This window comes from Fukomys damarensis, unplaced genomic scaffold (genome assembly GCF_012274545.1).
Source record: "Fukomys damarensis isolate Sample0158 unplaced genomic scaffold, DMR_v1.0_HiC HiC_scaffold_20, whole genome shotgun sequence".
NCBI lineage: Eukaryota > Metazoa > Chordata > Mammalia > Rodentia > Bathyergidae > Fukomys > Fukomys damarensis.
The window spans coordinates 13,360,861-13,379,227 of NW_022900932.1; the positions used below are offsets into that span (position 1 = coordinate 13,360,861).

Consider the following 18,367-nt stretch of genomic DNA (forward strand, 5'->3'; position numbering starts at 1 on the left):
ATCCCTGGCCCTAAATGTGCATTTCTTTAAAGACTGTTGAAGTTGAGGCTCTTATACTTACTGGATATACTGTTTTGTGATGTGTTTATTTCACACTGTTGCCTATTTCTCTGTGGGCTCTCACTGCTTGTTCATTTGGAGATGTTCTTTATGTATGTGGGTAGAATTCCTCTGTTTGATTCATTTCCTTCCAATGCTTTTACCTGTCCTGTGGTTTGCCTCTTCAGGCTCTTCATGGTATCTTCTGTTAAGTAGAAATTTTTATTTTAAGGAAGTCCAAATTGTCAAATTTTCCTGGGAAACCATATTCTGACCTTTATTCCTTTAGTGGGAATAAAGAAAAGAATACATTGTGCAAAAGAAAATCAGGGTATCCTTAAGCTACATTCCCTGACCTCTTCTGTCACTTTGGTGCCAGAAAAACAGGCCAGTGGGATGAGAGGACATCCATGGAAGTGATAGGAACCCAAGGCTCACTGCAGCTCAGAGTTGAGCCCTAGCAGCCCTCCTGCAGACAATGCATGCCAATTCCTTGGATTTTAACCTGGAGAGTGGGCTAACACTCACCTCTGAGGTTGACCGAGAGACCTTGATGCCATTATGGCTAAGGGTATCTATCCATTCACTCAGTGTTTCTGAGTGGCTCTCCACACCAGTCCCAGAGAAGGAACATAGCAAGTACTTCACTGATAATTAGCCCAGACAGATAGCAGAGAGACTTGGAAGAAGGGACACAATGACTCTATATTCTTTTCTTCTGGGCAGTGCTGGGGTGGGGGCAGTCATGCCCATCCCAGCTTTGGTGCCACTGTCCCCCGAGCAAGTAAATAGAGCAAAGGCTCAGACCTGTGCTGCTAGGGGAGGTACCTCTGGTCTCAGCAGCCAGCCTCTGGGTACCAACGAGGCAGTGAAAACAGCCACACATTCCTTAAAAGTCTAAATCAACAGCCATCACCTCCCCAGCAGGATAAGGTATGGCCCAGATCTGGATGGACAGTCCAGGTAGGTGCATAGGTGGGGCAGAAGGTAGCCTGTGGGACACACAGTCCCCCACTTAGGGGTCCAGGCTTCAGAGGGTGGGACTTTTTGCTAATTTATCTAATCCTCATTAAGCCCATTTTGCAGATAAGAACACCGAGGATCAACTAGAGTCAGTGACTTGTCTGACAGCACCGTGAGTGGCAGAGATGGGATGAGAACTAAATTGGACAACTCTTCCTTCTACTCAGGGCTGACCCAGACCATGAAAAAATCATTTTCTCAGCACCCTAACCAAACCTGGTACCCAAGCTGAAACCTAGGACAGCCCATGCCTAGAGAATGATGTGAAGAGAACTGTACTGGGTCCCTCCTGCCAAACAAAGAATTACTCTGCACAGAGGAGAAACACACCCGTACCTTTCACGATTTAGTGGGTACATGCATATTATTAAAGGTGCTGCACTGGTGCTGGCAAAGAATCTACTTTCTTTACTCCTCAGGAGCATGCAGTCAGGTCAGCAGAGCAGCAGCAAGCAAGAGACAGACCCTACTGCTGGGCTGGTGGAGAGAAAATGCAGAAGGGGCTGGGGAGGAGCGGGTGCCCAGGCAAGGGGCACTGAGCTCAAGCTTACCAGCTCTGGTGCACCCTGGAACCTCCTTATCAGCGTGACAAAACCTGTGGCCGAGGCTTTGTGTACCAAGCTGGGTACCAGCATGGGCTGCCCTCCAAACCTAATCCCCAGTGCATGCTTGGCTTATGAGGAGTCAACTGGGGGACCTGGTGCCCAGTGTCCAGCCCCTGGCTGCCTGGGCTGCACAGCTTTCTTGGTCCCTCTCCCCTGCTGGTGCTAGCACCAGCATCTGGCAGTGGCTGTCGTCCTGGAAGCCCCAAGTGGATCCTGGTTGCTCAGCCCGGAGACAAACATCCTCAGGGCTGTTCCCTAGCAACCCACACTGCTCCAGAGCTGCAGGTCCACGCAAAAGCTCTCCCATCCATTTGCAACCAGGCGTTTGGTTTTAGGTGCTCTGGGACACTTCCTAATGTCCCTTCAATGATCCACGAAGCCATTTGCTTATAAAATCTGCCACGCGCCTCCCTCCTCCTGCCCCCACCCCTGCCCTTCCGCCAGCACTGAGCGCAGTGAACCCTCTGCGGCAGATGCAACCAATGGAACCCTGGGCGGCTTGTCGAACAAAGCCCTCGTTCCACAGTGGTGGCAGCAGCGTGGGGCGACTTCCCTTGTGGTGATGCTGCTGCCCACTGTGGGCTGTGCTGGGAGGGGGGTGGAGAGATGGCTGGGATCCAGAAGACGAGAAGCAAACAAGCCCAGCACCAGGCAGAGGTGGAGGAGGGGGGAGGAGGAGAAGATAGGGGAGAGGAGGAGGTCGGGGAGGAGAGGGAGGGAGGAGGAGAGGCCACTTCATTTATTTATTATGATGCCTGTTGTGGTGTTGGTCTCATGTGTGGGGAGCAGACTGTATTTTATGTTTTAATCCTCCAAGCTGTGTGTGTGGGCTGGGGATAATTACATTGAAAAATGTGTCTAATATGCGGAAGGTTCTTTTTGTGGGGAATGGGAATGCTCTGGCGGAAAATCTTCCTCATGGTAACTGGTACCTTTTCCGTCAGCCTCTCAGAAGGTGCCAGGAATTGGGAACGTGGTGAAAGCTTGGGGTGGCCCCCCAGCCCGGCCAGGGCTCCTCAGGTGTGGGGAGGGAGGGCCGACACACTCCCCTTGCCTGGCCTTGCTTGCCCACAGCCTCCGGGGGTGACAGGCAGGATACAAATGGGAGGCCTGATTGCTTTCTTGGCCACAGCCTTGGGCCCAGCCGCTGAAGAATGCAAGAGGGAGGTGACAGGCGGGCTGCTAGGAGACAGAGCAATGGTGTGCACGTGTCTGTGGGAGGCACCCTTGCACACGTGTGCACATGCATACAGATGGCCACACAGACCCGGCCCAGTCTGCCCACCCACACGTACATGGGCACATCCACACTCACACCCACTCATGCACACACCAGTGCCTTCCCATGGAACCCAAAAGTGCACGCACACATTCATGTGCTCACACGTCCCCGTACACACCTCTATGCTCTGATTTACCAGCAACTCCCCCAGCCACGTGTCCACCACTGCTTTACACATTTTACCCATTGTTTACATAGGCGCGAGTACTGTCTTCCATTCTCTCCTGCACACACACCTTGGCATGTTTGGACACACATAGTCACACACACTGTGGCTTGTCGGCGCTGACAAGTGTCAAGTGGTATCTGAAGTATTGCCAGTGACGTTTTTATTTGGAATTTTAAAAAAAAAACTGATATCTGCCATCCTTTTAAAAGGCCAGCAAAAACAAAACAAAAAAATCCATAACCCTGACACACTAAATGTTTGTTTTTTCGCATACATGCCTTGATGGCTGCACTGCTCCCTTAATCCAAGCCACATGTGAGTGTGCAAACTTTCCTTTGGCTCAGGAGGGCGGCTGATTTGATGCCTGTTTACTCAAAAACTGCAGATCCAGTGGAAAAAAATGCCCAGCCTACTGTGATGCCAATTAGTCTCTCTTCCCACGGCGGGCCAGCGTCCCCGCAGGAGGAAATCCGTGGAGCAGACAGCGAGGTCCTCGGAAAGCCCAGCTGTGATGAATAGGACTTCGGGCTCCCCTGGGACATGGCTGGTTATTTTGTAGGAAATTGAATTTCTTGGTAAGTTAGAAGACGTGCTAATGAGTACTAATGTAGGGCCAGGGAGGGAGCTGAAGGTGGGCTCCGGCCTGGGCATTGGCTGGGTCAGCTTGCTCTTCTGCCTCTGACCCCAGATCCTCCTGTCACCCTCCTTCTCTTCCCTCTGGTATGATTTTCCACCCAGTAGCGTGTTGTTCTCCCCGGCCCTGTCCAGGTCCTCCTGTCTCCCCTGAAGCTATGTTCCCCCGCAAACTGCCCTCCCTGCCTCTGGCAAACCTTTGGTGGGCAGAAGCAGCCAAGACAACCTGCAGCCTGCAGGATCAGGCTAGAATCCCTCGGCCCCTTCTCTGAGGGTGGTTGCCGAGTGACCTCTGCTTCTCCCAGCCCCCTGTGCTGTGCTCTGGGCATGGGACAGTGTTCCCTGTGCTCAGTCTGCTCCTGGCTTAGGCCAACCCACTGGGCGTCTGCAGAAGCCTCTGTGCCTCGGGTGCACGGCTGCGGTCAGAGCAGGGCTGAGTCAGGAGGGCGGACATCCAGGGCCTTGAGCCCAAGGTTTCCTGGATCTGCTGAGCTGTGTCACCTCTATCCATGCCACTTCACCTGTGCCGACTGTCCTCAGATTCTCCGGACATGCCCTGTGGCAGACAGGGCCTTTGGACTGGCTGCTTCCGCTCCCAGGGAAGTTCTCCACGGGAATCTCAGCATGGCTCACTTCCCACCTTGCTAGGTCACTCCAGAAATATCCCTGGTCCCCAGCCTCCCCTACCCCACTTCTCTGTAGCCTTTGCCGACTCCTGACCCGCTTGTACACGTCCCCAATGGTGAGCTTTAGGAAGACACTCGCCAGGGCTGCTTTGGTCCCTGCCACTGAGGCTCCTGCACCAACCCAAGACCACGTGTGGGGAGCTACTCCACAGGTGCCTGCTGGGAAGTGAAGGGGAGGAACATCAGGCCCACCTGGCCTTCCCACCCCTTCCCCAGGATGTCCTCCTCTGGTTCAGCTCAGGCCATCACAAGCAGCCCAACTTTTCTATTTCTATTTTCAAAAGCATTTTAATTGTTCATCTTTATGGAGTAAATGTGATGTTTATGTACACACTGTGTTATGATCCGATCAGGGTAATTAGCATATCCATCACCTCATACGTTTATCATTTCTCTGTGGGTAGAGCATTCAAAACCCCTCTTCTGGCTGCTCTGAAATGCACAGTACATTATTGTGAACTGTGGTCACCCTACTATGCAATAAAATACCAGAACTTATTTCTCTGGTCTCTGGACTTCTCTTTCTTTGAAGTCTGAACATGTGTTGAGAGGCCTTGCTGCATATTGACTCAGATTACACACCCAGATTGTTCTAACTGAATATACATCAGCAATTTCTCATGGGATTTTAAGTATTTTACGTGCAGTCTCTGATTTGCTAGTGACAAAGCTTCAAGGAAGGAGGCAGTATTGGCCCCATTGGACAGGTGAGCAAACTGAGGCTCAGAGAGGCAAAGTGACTCAGCTGGGTCACATAGACTCCTGCTGCCTGTGGTCCTTCTCTGTACCTATCACAGTTTCCTGAGGGCAGTGTCCTCTGCCCTTAGCTGGCACCCGGCTCTTTATTATTCTTCTAGGCCAAGTCTGATTGTATGAACCCTAAGAGAGAAAGTCCTCTGTCAACCAAGAGAACATCAGGACACCAGCACACAGAGAGGGTTAACACCAGCAAGTGTGGTCTCTAACCCAGCCTTGTGACTTCAGGTGTATCTTGTACCCTCTGGGGCTCTGTATCCACATCTATAAAATGGATTGAACACCTCCTTGCAGGGAGTTCTGAAATACATAGCACGGTTGCTTTGTTCTAATCCCCAATAATCTTTCTATAAGCAATTCAGGATCTCCCAACTCAGGGAAGTCAAAAGTAAGTCTCCCCAGGAAACCCTTTCACTGTTGCCCAAGATCACATTTGCATTATTAGGTGGCTCCCTTGCCCTGTGGGCCCCTGGTGTTACCAGGCCACTAAAAATGTCACAAGTCGGCCCCCAGAAATTGCCCTATAGCACAGAGGACTCCCTCACACTGGACTCCCCAACACTGGAGTTGGCTGCTGGGTCCACCTGGAGAATCCCAACTGTGTCCCCAAAAAGGAGTATGTGGGAGGTGATGGGGTGGCAATAAGACCTATGCAGAAGGAGGGGAACCTGGGACCACTGCAGGCTGGAGGCGTGGAGCAAAAGCCAGGAAAACTTGCCCCAGGGCAGGGTAGGGGAAGGCCAATGAGACCCCCGCAAGGAGAAGGTGCAAGGACTCAGAATGCAAGCTAGGGGCAAATGCACACTTTCCAGCCTCATCCCAGATCCTGGGGACATTTGTACACGGCAGCCTGCAGCCCTGAGCTTGGATCCCGGGGACATTTCCACCTCGTGGCAGCCCACAGCCACTGTGGAGCAAACAAAGCCAGAGGTGCTGCTGTAGACATGGCACTGCGGCTGGGAAACAGGGGCCGTCTGTACCTTTCAATGCTGCCGTCTCATTAATCTTGTACCTCTGCAGCCCTTCTGAAGAGTGCAGTCACAGCGGCTCATTCATTATGGCTCTAATAACAGCGGCGGGCCCGAGAGCACCAGGCTGCAGAGGAGCCGGCCTCTGCAGCTGCAGAAAGCCAATACCTTTTTAAATACATTTACACAGCAATAAATAAAAGCGGTCTCAGTTTACCTCTTTATTAAACTCTATTTGCGAGTCAGAGTTAAGGGCCGCATTTGTGTCTTGCTATTCAAATTTATTCGTGCGCGTCTCCTCGGCTGGCCACATTTATTCCATCACGCAATAATGGTGGCTGAAGCTTAAGAGGGCCTTTCATCACCAGCCGCCCTCATTAAGGGCTCTGCTCCAGGCTCCTGGGCTCCATTTAGCCACCATGAAGACCACCCCCATTATCCAGAGGGGAAAATGAAGGCAGAGAACTAGCACACACGCCTTCGTTAGTTTGGCTCGGCAACCAGCTGGCCGATGACCAGAAGCTGGTGAGATCAGTGCCCCCCAAATGCTGGCCCAGAGACAGGGTCCCCTAAAGGTACTGGTGAGTCCTTCCCTTCCCCCGCCCACAGAGTTGGAGGATCATAAGAGATTAGCACAGTCAGTGCTCCGAGAAAGCATGGAAACCGTTCTAGCTGATCTTGACCTTGAGCATTCACTCTCTGTCAACACCAGCCTGTTTCAGGGAACCAACAGTCTGTGTACAGGTCTGGAGGATGTGCAGGGTTTGAAGTTCTGCTTTGCAGTACCTTACTGCTCCCACCACGGGCAATTCTTATCTCCATAGCACCCCAAAGCATTCAGTCACCCTCCTTGGGCCTCCCCAGCAGGGGTTCTTCATCCTCAAGAATCCTGGACTCTCTGGAAACAACTCCCATGGACGTGCAGCCCCACGGCGTGCCCCAACCCCTGCCCCAAAGCTTGTGGGATGTTCCACCCTTCTGATATCTGTGCCCAGAGGCCAAGGCAAGTGGGCAGCCAGGTGCTGGCTTGTTGGGGTCAGAAGACAGAAGATGGGGAGGACTCCCTGGGCAGGTAATAACCACAAGGTTTTGTAACAGCAGAATGGGAAGAGCCCTGGGAGGGGGGCTGGATGCCCAGACCTGGCCTTCCGTCATTTTCCATTCCATTCCCCCATCCCACTACGGACTGAAGACCAGTGGGGTCTGACTTTCCAGAGGTTCACCTGGGAAGATCTTACACTCCTGTGGTCACCACAAAGGCATCCCTGTGCTGAGTACGGGGCATGTGGGAAAGAGGGGCCTCCAGCAGGACAGCAGAGCCCCAAGGCAGAAGAATGATGGTGCCCATTTCCTGAATGAGCAAAATGAGCACAGACAGGCTGGATGCTTTGCCAAAAACCACAGAGCCACAGATCCGTTGCAGAGATCCCCTCCCACCCCTGGTCCTGCTTTCCCTGCAGAAGATGGGTCAGGAGTCACCTGAGCACTCGTGACCTCCAGGACCTGCAGAGGGCTCTTGCCTTGGAGAGTGAGGGGTGCTGTGTACAGGGCGTTGAAGGGCCTCCAAGGTCCCACAGCTCCTTCAGAGCTTCGGTTATACTGCACACTGTAGCCCTACCCACTGGATTTTCTACTGCATCCTGCTCCTATCCTCCCATGCTGCCCCCATAATGTCCCCATGGGCATAGAGGAAGGGAAAATGGTAGGAGGCCAGAAGATGAATCTGGTCCAGGAATTGTGGACCTCTGGGTACAAAGCCTTGGGCAGGTCATTTCCCCTCTTTGGGCCTGTGAATCCATGTCTCCTGCTTCATTCTTTTGTTGTTGTTTTTTGGTTTTTTGAGACTGACCTGGAACTCACTATGTAGACCAGGTTGGTCTCAAACTCACAGTGATCCTCCTGCCTCAGCCTTCTAAGTGCTGGGATTACAGGAGTGCACCACCACTCCCGGCATCTCCTGCTTTATTCTTTGCCTAGGCTGTGATTTCCTTTGAAAGAATGAACTCTAGTGATGGTCTCAGTCCAGCCTTGAATTCTGGCTTGATGACTGACAAGCTGTGTCATGCAGGCAAATTACTCCCAGGGCTAACCCAAGGGAGCCATCTGGCTGAATGTGAAAGAAGGAAGGAGGCTGCCACCAGCACAGGCTCTTTCTCTCTCTCTGCTTCCTGGCACCATGAGGTGGCAGCTTTCTCCTACCATATTCTGTCACTGAGCCAAAGTAAACCTTTCCTCTTTTAGGTTCTGTATGTGAGTGTCTTTGGTTGCGCCGTTGTGCCTGCCTTGATGTCCTGAATCGATTCCAAACATTTACCCTGTGTCGTTACTCTGACTTTGGGGAAGAGCCGGAAGTCTCTCGTTGCCCCACCCATGGACTAAGGTAGATGAAGACACATCATAATGTTTTTACTTTTCCATTGTATGGCATGAAACAGCAGCATTCATCCTATTTTTTTAAATGACAACTTGTAAAGACATTCACGAAAGAAGACTTCCAGAACTGCTTCAGAAATGTCAACAATGATGGGATGAGTGTGTTTGTAGTGGGGGATTAATAGCAATTTGTCTCTTATTGCATTTTTAAAAACTGAAATTCACTGTAGGTTTTGTTCAGCCCTTACATAGCAGGTATTTTTTTTATATAACAACAGGAAAGCTGCCCAATACCTGGGGCTTTGGGGAACACTTGTACAAACCAGAGTAGAAGGGAGCCAGGGTAAGTAGGGAGAGGAGGGCAGCATGCCCAGTGACTGACAGCGGTAGGTCATGCCAGTCATCAAGAGGCCAAGGGTACTGACCACAGGTGCATGGCAAGAGGACCAGGCTGTCCTGGCCAGTCTCTTCCTCCCAACTCAGGGGCAGTAGTTGAACAGATAAGCTTTATGAGCTGGCCATCAAGTACGCTCAATCTCTTCCTTATGCGCTGGAAATCAAAGTACTGACTTGCCCAATTGTCCTTGTAGGCGCAAGTGGTCACAGGGTTGTTTTGGACAATGGAACATAAATTTGAAAGTTTTGTTTCAACTTGCAGGATAGAGGATGGGCTTCTGGAAAAGACTTGGTGAGGGTGAAGGATTTGTCATCTGGGTTGTACTGCTGGCATCGGAGGTACAAGTGTGGATCAGAACTGATCTGGTTGGGCACTCGACTTGGGTGCCATTGGTTGAGTGAGACTTGGCCATTCCTGGGAAGTTGGCTTCCTAGGGAATGGGACTTCCTGGGATGGCCCCATGCCTGCCTCTTCTGTGCTTCATATGCAGGGCTGTCTGCAGCCTGGGTGGCCATCTAATCACCAGCAATTGCAAAGAGGTTAGAAAGGTCACAAGAGTCCTTGGGATATGTTCTCTGAGCTTACCCTGAGGTCACCTTGTAATAGAAGAAAATGAACAACTAGCCATTTGCTTCAATCTCTGTAAGTGAGGCTTTGGGTTCCTTCCTACATATACCCAGGGGCCCAATCAATGTGTGTAATGAATGTAGTAAGGGCTGGATAAAGCAATGGGTGAGGAAAAGGGAGAGATCTCCTTGGGCTGGAGTGACCTGGAAATTTTCTTCCTGGGCCTGACATTATCGATGCTGTGGAAGCAAGAGTAAGATTTGCCTAGGAAGGGAAGGTGCAGTAAGAGGTTGGAAGCTGCGGGGACCACAGAAGCCAAAGAACAGGAAAGGAGAGCAGCGTGACATGTCCTCCAGGTAAACCCACCTCCCTGGTAGTGTAGGCTTCACACACTCCCCGTATTGTGGTGAATAAGCCACCCCATATTTTTCTTTCTTCCCCATTATTTTGTTTTCAGGGGCATAACATTATAGCAGACAAGTAGCAATCTATCTCTTGCTTCCAGAGAAGATCCCAGTAACAGACTCAAACAGAGCTCCTCCAAGAAACAGGGGAGGCTGATTTGCTCTGCGTAGAAACTCACAAGATTTTCTTCCCCTGAAATTGCAGTTCATTATTGTCTGGAAACCCTCAAAGATAACTTCTGCTTCAACCCAAGAGGCAAGGCACAGAGCAGAGTCCACAGGTGCCTTTGAGATGGGCTGGGAGCTTTTGGCCTGCCAGGATCCCTGACAGGCAACCCCCAAAGCCCTACATACAAAGAGGGGCTCCCTAGGCCTGAGTGTGAACGTACAAAACCTATCATGCAGAAACCAAGATGTTATAACTCCCCAAACCGAGGACTCTTTTCAAACAGCAGATTCCCACAGGTCCCCACTATTGACTTAGATGATTCTCCTGGAATGTTAGTTACATTTTTACAAAGCTAGGAATAAACTTACTCTGCTTATAGTTTACATAAGATGGGGAACACAAACATCATCACAGATTTAAAAACAAGATCTAGAAATTGCAAATATGAATTAACATCAGCTCAATGCTGCTTTATTCTGTGCCCAGCTATACACCAGCGCCCTGCAAATAGAATGATTCCCATCTGTACAGGGCAATCTGGGAGTTTTTCCTGGTCCTCTTCCTGCAACAGCAGGAAGAGACGATTTCCCACCATTTCTGTCCACTAGAACCTGTTCAGTGTCCATTCACATGGATGCCACAGTGCCGTCTGGGCCTGCCTCTGTCCATCACTGGGCCGCAGGTCATATGGTACCAGCAAGACATCTGGCTATGTGAGGGACACTTTGGTCTCGATTCATAGTTCTCAGCCTTAGCTCACACTGCAGTCTCTCAGGCAGGCTATTGGATTATCCATGCTCAGGCCACACCTCAGACATAGGAAGTCACCAGGCTTTAACTGTTCCCTTGGCGTGCCAATGTGCAGCCGCATTGAGGACCAGCCATCTTGACCAGCTTCTCAACCTTGAGCTCTTGTCCCAGGCACCTGGTAAATGTGTGAAAACCCTGAGCACCGGGCCCCATCCTCTGAGTCCCTGATTCTGCAGGGGCCTGGAGTGGGCTAAGTAACTGGCGTTGGTCACAGGTTCCTGGAAGCCACAGGTTTGGGGACCCTTTTTTAGAACCAATAGTTTCAGTGATCTGAACACACTTGTTGTAGATTAGGGTAGAAATTAAATTATTTGCATCAAGAACTCACTGATTTCAAAGCAAGAAGCTGAGGACCTCAGAAGACCATGGCTGACTTTGCAATTCAGATGTTCAGTGTGACTGAGGAAGGGGGAAAGGAGATGGGAATTATTTTAATACCTACAAGAGAAGGTCGCTAAGAGAAGGACCTGGGTTTTCTTCTCTCAGATCCTGGACCCCAAAGCAGAAAGGAATTGGGTTGAGGCCCAGGCTGTGAAGAGCAGCAGGTTTAAGGAAGCATGTTTGAAAAACTGAAGGAAAGCAGCTGGGAACCCAGAGAGCAGAGTCCAAATCACGAGTTCCTGTTCGTCTCACTGCATTTGGCAGAAGCTGACTTCACTCTCCACGAAAAGCTCCAAATCTAAGGCAGAAAGAAGGAAATCACGGTTGCCGGGCCACGTGTAACTTGGAGTAACACGGCGATTTTGTTTTATTGCGACTTCTCACTTAGAAGGACTCAAAAATAAAGATTAAATATGGGAGTCTGGGACTGGATAGTCTCACCAGGATGAGGCTGGCAGAGGCCATCAATCCTTGGGCCCAAAGGAGCCAACTGGGGCCAAGCAGAGAACCTCTTGCTCTTTGCAACATCCTATGTGTATAATTAGATGCATCTAAGGGAAACAGTGTGCATTCTGGAGCTGTTGCCTGTGCTTATTGTGGGGAAAAAAATGATATGGGAAGTCAGCTGGGAAGGTATTGCTTCTCATCCTTCCAGGCAAATGAGTTTCCTTTGTCTGGCATGGCCTGACTGTGACCCTGACACTCCTAAAACATGACCTTGTATGGGAATACACATTTTCTTTAAGGCTCTCTCTCTCTCTCTCTCTCTCTCTCTCTCTCTCTCTCTCTCACACACACACACACACACAGAAGCATTTCTTAAATTGTTGGAAAAAGCTATTTGAAGAACAAAAGAAAAAGAAAGAAATCCTTAGCCCACAGGTGATCAATTACCTTGGGCCGAAACCCATTTGAAAGTTGTCTCAAATAAGCTGCAGTGGTGGCTCGAGTGCTTAAACAGACATGACAGCCCAACCTTCAGATCCGCATGGGCTCCTCATATAAATAGCTGCGTTAGCACCATAGGCTGAGAATGACACTCTCTCCACCTGGAATAAGCTAGCCGTGTTCATTACTCCATAGCTGCTGGGCAAGCTAGCTGCAGGACTGTCAGAGATGGCATGCTTCTGTTTTTAAGCAGAGTAATTTACAGAATTTCAGTTTCCACATTAGAAAAACAAAACAAAAAATCCTGGAATTATATGTTAGGCCTATTTGGACAAAATGGTGGTTAAAACCTCTTCCGCCCTATTTTGAATCTTACATTGGGCACTCAGAAGTGGCCTCTACCGGTGAGGTGTGGTATTGCAGCTCAGCTTGAGTAGACATGGTTGGAGTACGCAGATACGCTAGGGCTTCCTGAGGACATCAGCATTTTTCAGTGGAAATCCTTGGTTGAGGATGAAGAGAAAAGGTAAGTCCTAAATGGCCATGCTAACATTCCTCAAAAGGGCAGGGATGCTGAGGCCTGAGGAGTTCCAAAGAGGTGAGGTACTAACCAGGCCCAGAAACAGCTACCCAACCTTCCCCACCTCCCCACAGAGAGCTGGTGCGGGCGCAAATCTTTATTTCAAAAAGCATCTGATTCAGTATTTTGAGCTATGCATCTAAGTTTGTCATGGAAGCCAATGGAAAAGAGTGATTTTCTGCTGCATGCAGCAGTCGAGCCACAGGTGTCCTGTGCGTGCTCAGGCACCAAGGACTCATCCCAGAAACTGAAGGCAGATGTGTTAGGGTGGTTTAGAACCTCAGGTTGGAGGGATAGGTGGGCGCACAGAAAGAACACATTGGAGTAGAGAGGGTCTGGGGAGGCCATCACACCCACCTTCCTCTCTGGCAGGTGGAGAAACTGAGGGACAAATTTGTAAGGAGGATGTTTCAAAGGCTGTCACTGAGATGGGTATATAAGAGGCTACCAGTTAAGGGTCCTTTGTACTTTAATAATCCAGTTCCCAGATTTTCCAGGGGAGATCAATTTAAAGGGCTGTGCTGTAATCTCTTCCAGGGATGATTTCATGTTGGAAATGTCACCAATTCCAGACTATCTCTCCACCTCAAGAAGTAATCCTAACTTTTGATTTGGAAATTGTGGCCCCAGTAATACTGAATCCCTCTACTCATCAACCCAGTTGACCCTGTCTGTGTGGTAAAGAGGAAGGCTAAGCACAAGAGGGCACTAGTCATGGTCCAAACCCTCTCAGGGCCTCTGCCAACAGGAGGGCCTGCCTCTGCCCAGCCCCCAACCCTCTCAAGAAAGGAACTGCTGTGTCCTTCAGGAGACAATTAGAGTCATCTTAAGGAAAACCGAATTAGGGGAATGAGCCTCCGTGGACTCAAGAGCATCTTTGCCCTGAACATCCCTTATGTTCCTCATAATGGAGCCTTTCTTTACACCCCTCAATTAGCTCATAATTGCTGTCCGTGCCATATGAATTATGCATTGTACAATGCAAATCCAGGTTCCCTGGCACTGGACAAATCACAAGCTGTTGAAGAAGCTGGAGTAATTACCAAAACAATCCCAGGAACCCTGGGGAAAATGAACAGTTTCTGGCTGCTCTGCCCTGCTTCCTTGCTCATAGTCCGGGGTTGCCTCCAACTGCCCCACCCCGCTTCAACCAGCGGTTTCTGCACTGTGTGCCAAGCAAGGTGCCAGTGTACACCTGCTTTAACCTTCGTATTCCTGTCAGGCCTGCGAGGAGACTCTATGACTGCATACTTAGCTTCCCATCCCCACCCCTGGTGTGTGTGTGGTCCACCTCTGTAATATAAATGGAAGAGTGGTCTTGTTTCAGCAAGTGACAAATGTCATGACAAAGGATGGCTTAAAGCTACAAAAAAAGGACAAAGAGGGCACTTTGAAAGCACTCAATGTGTTAATTATACAAGGCAAATTACATTTATTGAAACTACTTCTCGTAACGTCTAAGGGAGGGTTAAGATATATATTCAAAGCCTTAAAATTATACTTTTTCCCTTTATATGTAAATTCACACATACCAACTCTGTCTATCCTTGCACACTCTTATCCGGAATCATTTGGTTAATACTGTGCATATGTACACACACGTGTGTCTGTGTAGTGGCTGTGTCAGGTTTAATGGGGACAAGAGCCATGTTTCCCTCAGGGGTTCCTGCCTTCTCTCTACCGCCATTTCTAGATTGTAATATGGAAACTAACACATCTCTACATCATGCTCATACTCAGGCAGTTTGAAAAGACAGAGCCAGAGATTTATACCCACTGCATTCACCGTAAGTAATTGTTCTCTACAAACTCATTCAGTTTAAAGAGTTAAATGTTTCTATTCAGATTCTACGCATCTCTGAGATGAACACAAAGCTTTTCTTTCCTTTCCTCCCCTTCCTCTCTCTTTATTTCTCTGTGCTCTCCGCTCATGTTCTCCTCCTTGCACTCCTCCCCTTTCTCCTCTTCCTCTTTTCCTCCTTCTTCTTCCTCTTCTTCTTTTTCTTCTTCTTCCTCCTCCTCCTCCCCCAACCTCTGTATTCAAGACTAAACCTGGGGCTTTTCCACTGAGCTACATGGCCATCCCAGGCTGGGCTTGAACTTTGGGTCCTCCTGCCTCAGCCTCTCAGAGGTCTTGCCTTCTTAATCCCACCCACCTCCATGGGAATTGTGCTGGGCCTGCCATAGGAACAAACAGGCGTGGTTTCTGTCCCAATAAAGCATTTGGTCTCATGGGAGGATCAGAGGTTTAACAGAACCACTTAAACACATACTGCTCTGAGGCACTGTGAATGGCTCTCAGGCCAGCTCAGGTCGTCATGGGCACAGATGTGTGGACCGGATCTGGTCTGTTGTTAGGGATGCTGTGAAGAACTGACATTTAGGTTGTAACACAGAGCACGTCTGGCATCAGCTAGGGGAAGTTGAGGGAAGGCCCTCCATAAAGGACAGGCACTGTAGGATGTCACCACGTGGGTGCTGCTAACACAATGGCTTTTCCTTCTTCCATCAATACATTTACATGCAGACATCCAGAGGGCATTGAAATACTTCCGAATGGAGGTTTCTGACAAGGCCACAGCAAAACCGGCTTCTCGAGGAAGGACACGGGCAAGTGTCCAGCTTCCTGTTTTTCAAGGGTCAGCTCTCTGGAGGTGAAGAGCTGTGGCTGAGTTGTTCCTCAAGGCAGATGAGCCCTGTTGAGTCTTAAATGGGCTTTGGATCCCGGTCCCTACTTCCTGGCCTTGACCCTTACTGAGAGTGGCTGCCCATCTCTGTCCAACAAGAGAGGGATGTAAGGCAAAATATGGAGGAATTTCACAAACTTCCCAGTTATTCTAGTGCCTTCTAAGGTGTGTTAAGTAGCAAAGTAACTTCGCCAAATGTCAATGAGTACTACCGACAACAAGTGCAGAAGAATCCTAAGAAATCTAGGAAATAGATTAAACAAATATGCAAACTTTAACTGCAAAACTTATCAGAGCCTTTGATGTTATAGCAGGCTGTGTTAAGACTTTGATTCAAATGCACTTTGTAATATTTCCCCAAAATATTTGACCATGAAACATAGTTCCCCTGGACTACTTGTTGGGTAGGTTCTGTTTCAAAATAAAAGAAAGATTCTAGGAAATAGGGAGAGAGATCTTTTGCAAAAAGGAAGGAACCAAGAGATGGAGGGAGGGGGCTGGAGGGGTGGGGAAGAAAAGAAAAAAGAATGAAAATATGTGATGTAAACACACCAACTTCCCATGAAGAATGCATCATTATGTACTGCAACATGGACTAATAAAAAAAGAAGTTAAAGAAAAACAAAATTTGTTTGGCAAGTACTATTTAAATAAGCAATTTAAATTTAAGATTAAAATGTGAAATAGATCTCAGAGGTCACTTTCCCCAACCCTCCCACTACAGAGAATTGTGAATAAAAACTGCTGATCTACACCTACTTTGACATGACTGTAAAGTGTGTCTCATATGCTGGATACAGTGAAGTTGTAGGAGCAAAGAAAAGAAAAGAACAAGGTCAACACCACACTTTACCACGTGACTCTAGGCAGGTCTCTGGGTGGCCCTGTCTCGTCAGGTATTCAATGAAAATGAAGAGTCCTTGGCTTGTGTGTACGTAAAGACCTATTTCAGAGCAAGCTCTCAGTGAGGTATCAGCTCTCCCCCACTTAAGAAATAAGTGTCTCGTCTTATATGAGTGTTATATGCAAATATTCTATACACAGTATGCAAATATTCAAGACTTTTTTTATAATGTTAGGTTTTTGTCCTCATCCCTGAGGGAATGTATTAATGCAAAGTAAAACATGTTCAATCCTGCTGGGTTAGGCAACGCCTCTCGCTCCCAGGAAGCTCTTCTATTTTATAACCTGGTGTTAAACTTCATTAAATACAAACACTCTGGAGTTTATCATCCTTTCTAGGAACCCAGGCTTCAGAATTAGAGCGTTGCGAGGTTCGGACTCCCCTTCCTTTTAGAGAAGCAGAGACAGACGCTGAGTGGAAGTAGCTTATCCAAAGGCTCTGTGAGAACTCAGAGTGGAGCCTGCCTGGGGAGTGGTCACGTCTGACCTGGGCCTTTCCTCCAATTGGCCAATCCTTCGTGCTTTTCTCAGAAACCTAAGTCCCAGTATGCTGGAGTGTTTGCTTATAGATTCTCTGGCCTTCCTCAAACCCAGGAAACTCTCAGCGATTTTTGCCTCCTCACCAGTTTGGGAAGATGTTGTTTGTGGAAAAAAGAAAATCCTCTGAGTTTGGTGTTTTATGTGAACAGAGGACTCAGCATGTGTGAGTGGGGTTGGAGCTGGGGTCCGCACCGGCACAGGCTCTGCTCTTTCTGCGACCATGGGGAGGGAAGAGAATGTGTTCCGCTCTGGGACCAAGCTAATTTCTGACTGGCACACGTGGTGTGTGTGTGGCGGGTGCGGTGCCAAGCCTAACCCAGACAGTTGAGCAAATCAGTTGTGCAATTTTAAAAATCAAAACAAAATGGGCCTGGGGATTTAGCTTAGTGGTGCCGCTGCCTGCGTCATAAGCACAAGGTCCTGAGTTCGATCCCTGGTACCAAAAAACAAAACAAAACAAAACAAAAAATTAAAAAATGAAACCCTCTGAATGAACATCGTATACAGCATAAGCGGGGATGAGAAAACTCTTGATTTTGATCTTCATGCTCTGGTACCCACCCGGAGACAGGCTGGGCAGCATGGCAGAGGGGCAGTGATAGGCTGGGGCTTGGGGTCTGAATTTGGCTTCTACTCCTTCTCACTGCTGCATGACCTTGGGCATGTCACACGCCCTCCCTTCTGTCTCACCCCTTATCCATCCTGTAGGCATTAGGGCTGCTCAGCTTTATGTCAGAATGGAACAATGTCCCTTCTACCACAGTGTAGGCACAGGGCAGGACCACACCTGTGTTCCTCAGGAGCTAAGTGGACAAGTGAAACCTGGATCCAACTCCAAGTGTGACCTGAGGGCTTGGGGCAGCAGACAGGGGACACATGTTCTATTGAACACAGGGAATGCCGAACAGAGCCCCCAGCCTGGGAGAGGGTCTAGAAAAGGTCTCGCTTCCTCACTTCTCTGGCTACACCATAGAAGCCAACCAGGTTTCATCTGCTCAGAATTCAAATGCTTCTAGAATCCCCCAAAGCATGCTTCTAGAAAGGTTAGTAAAATCCTACATGCAGGCGTCAGGGTTGGCTTGGGCTGGGCCATAGATGTCAATGGCCAATGGCCCAGCTCTAATAGTACAAGGGAGGAGAAAGAGGAAGAGGACTTGCAAGAGGATACTTGGTGAGTTATGGGCAGAGCTGACTCTGAAACCCAAGGTGGTGTCTGGGGCAACCTCTGCGCACCAGTTGGTCATGGAGCACTGTCTCCTGGGCTAGGAGCTCAGTGTCTCCTAGCAGGAATGCATCTGTCTGTCCATAGTTAGGAAGGGGCTTGGCAGGCCAGACCTTGCCACCCTCTACTTCCACTTTCCAGCTGCCCTTCCCTATCCTCCCCTCCCATGCCTTCAGGTCCTTAGCAGCTTGAAGATGAACCCAGGCAGGACAAAACACAAGCACCCCTCCTGAAACTTGCCACAGGCTCGCACATCTTGACTAAACAATGACCCAGGAGACCACC

General features: G+C 49.2%; 1 long non-coding RNA gene across 2 annotated transcripts; it reads left to right on the top strand.

The window, feature by feature from the left end:
* Positions 1-2,207: 2,207 nt before the first annotated feature.
* Positions 2,208-6,347, top strand: LOC104857718. 2 transcript variants are annotated; one of them, XR_778940.1, is made up of 4 exons: positions 2,208-2,324; positions 3,504-3,693; positions 5,295-5,581; positions 6,214-6,347. It is a non-coding gene; the product is annotated as an uncharacterized LOC104857718 (long non-coding RNA). The 2 variants fall into 2 exon arrangements; XR_778939.1 differs by having other exon boundaries at positions 5,295-5,421.
* Positions 6,348-18,367: the final 12,020 nt, after the last annotated feature.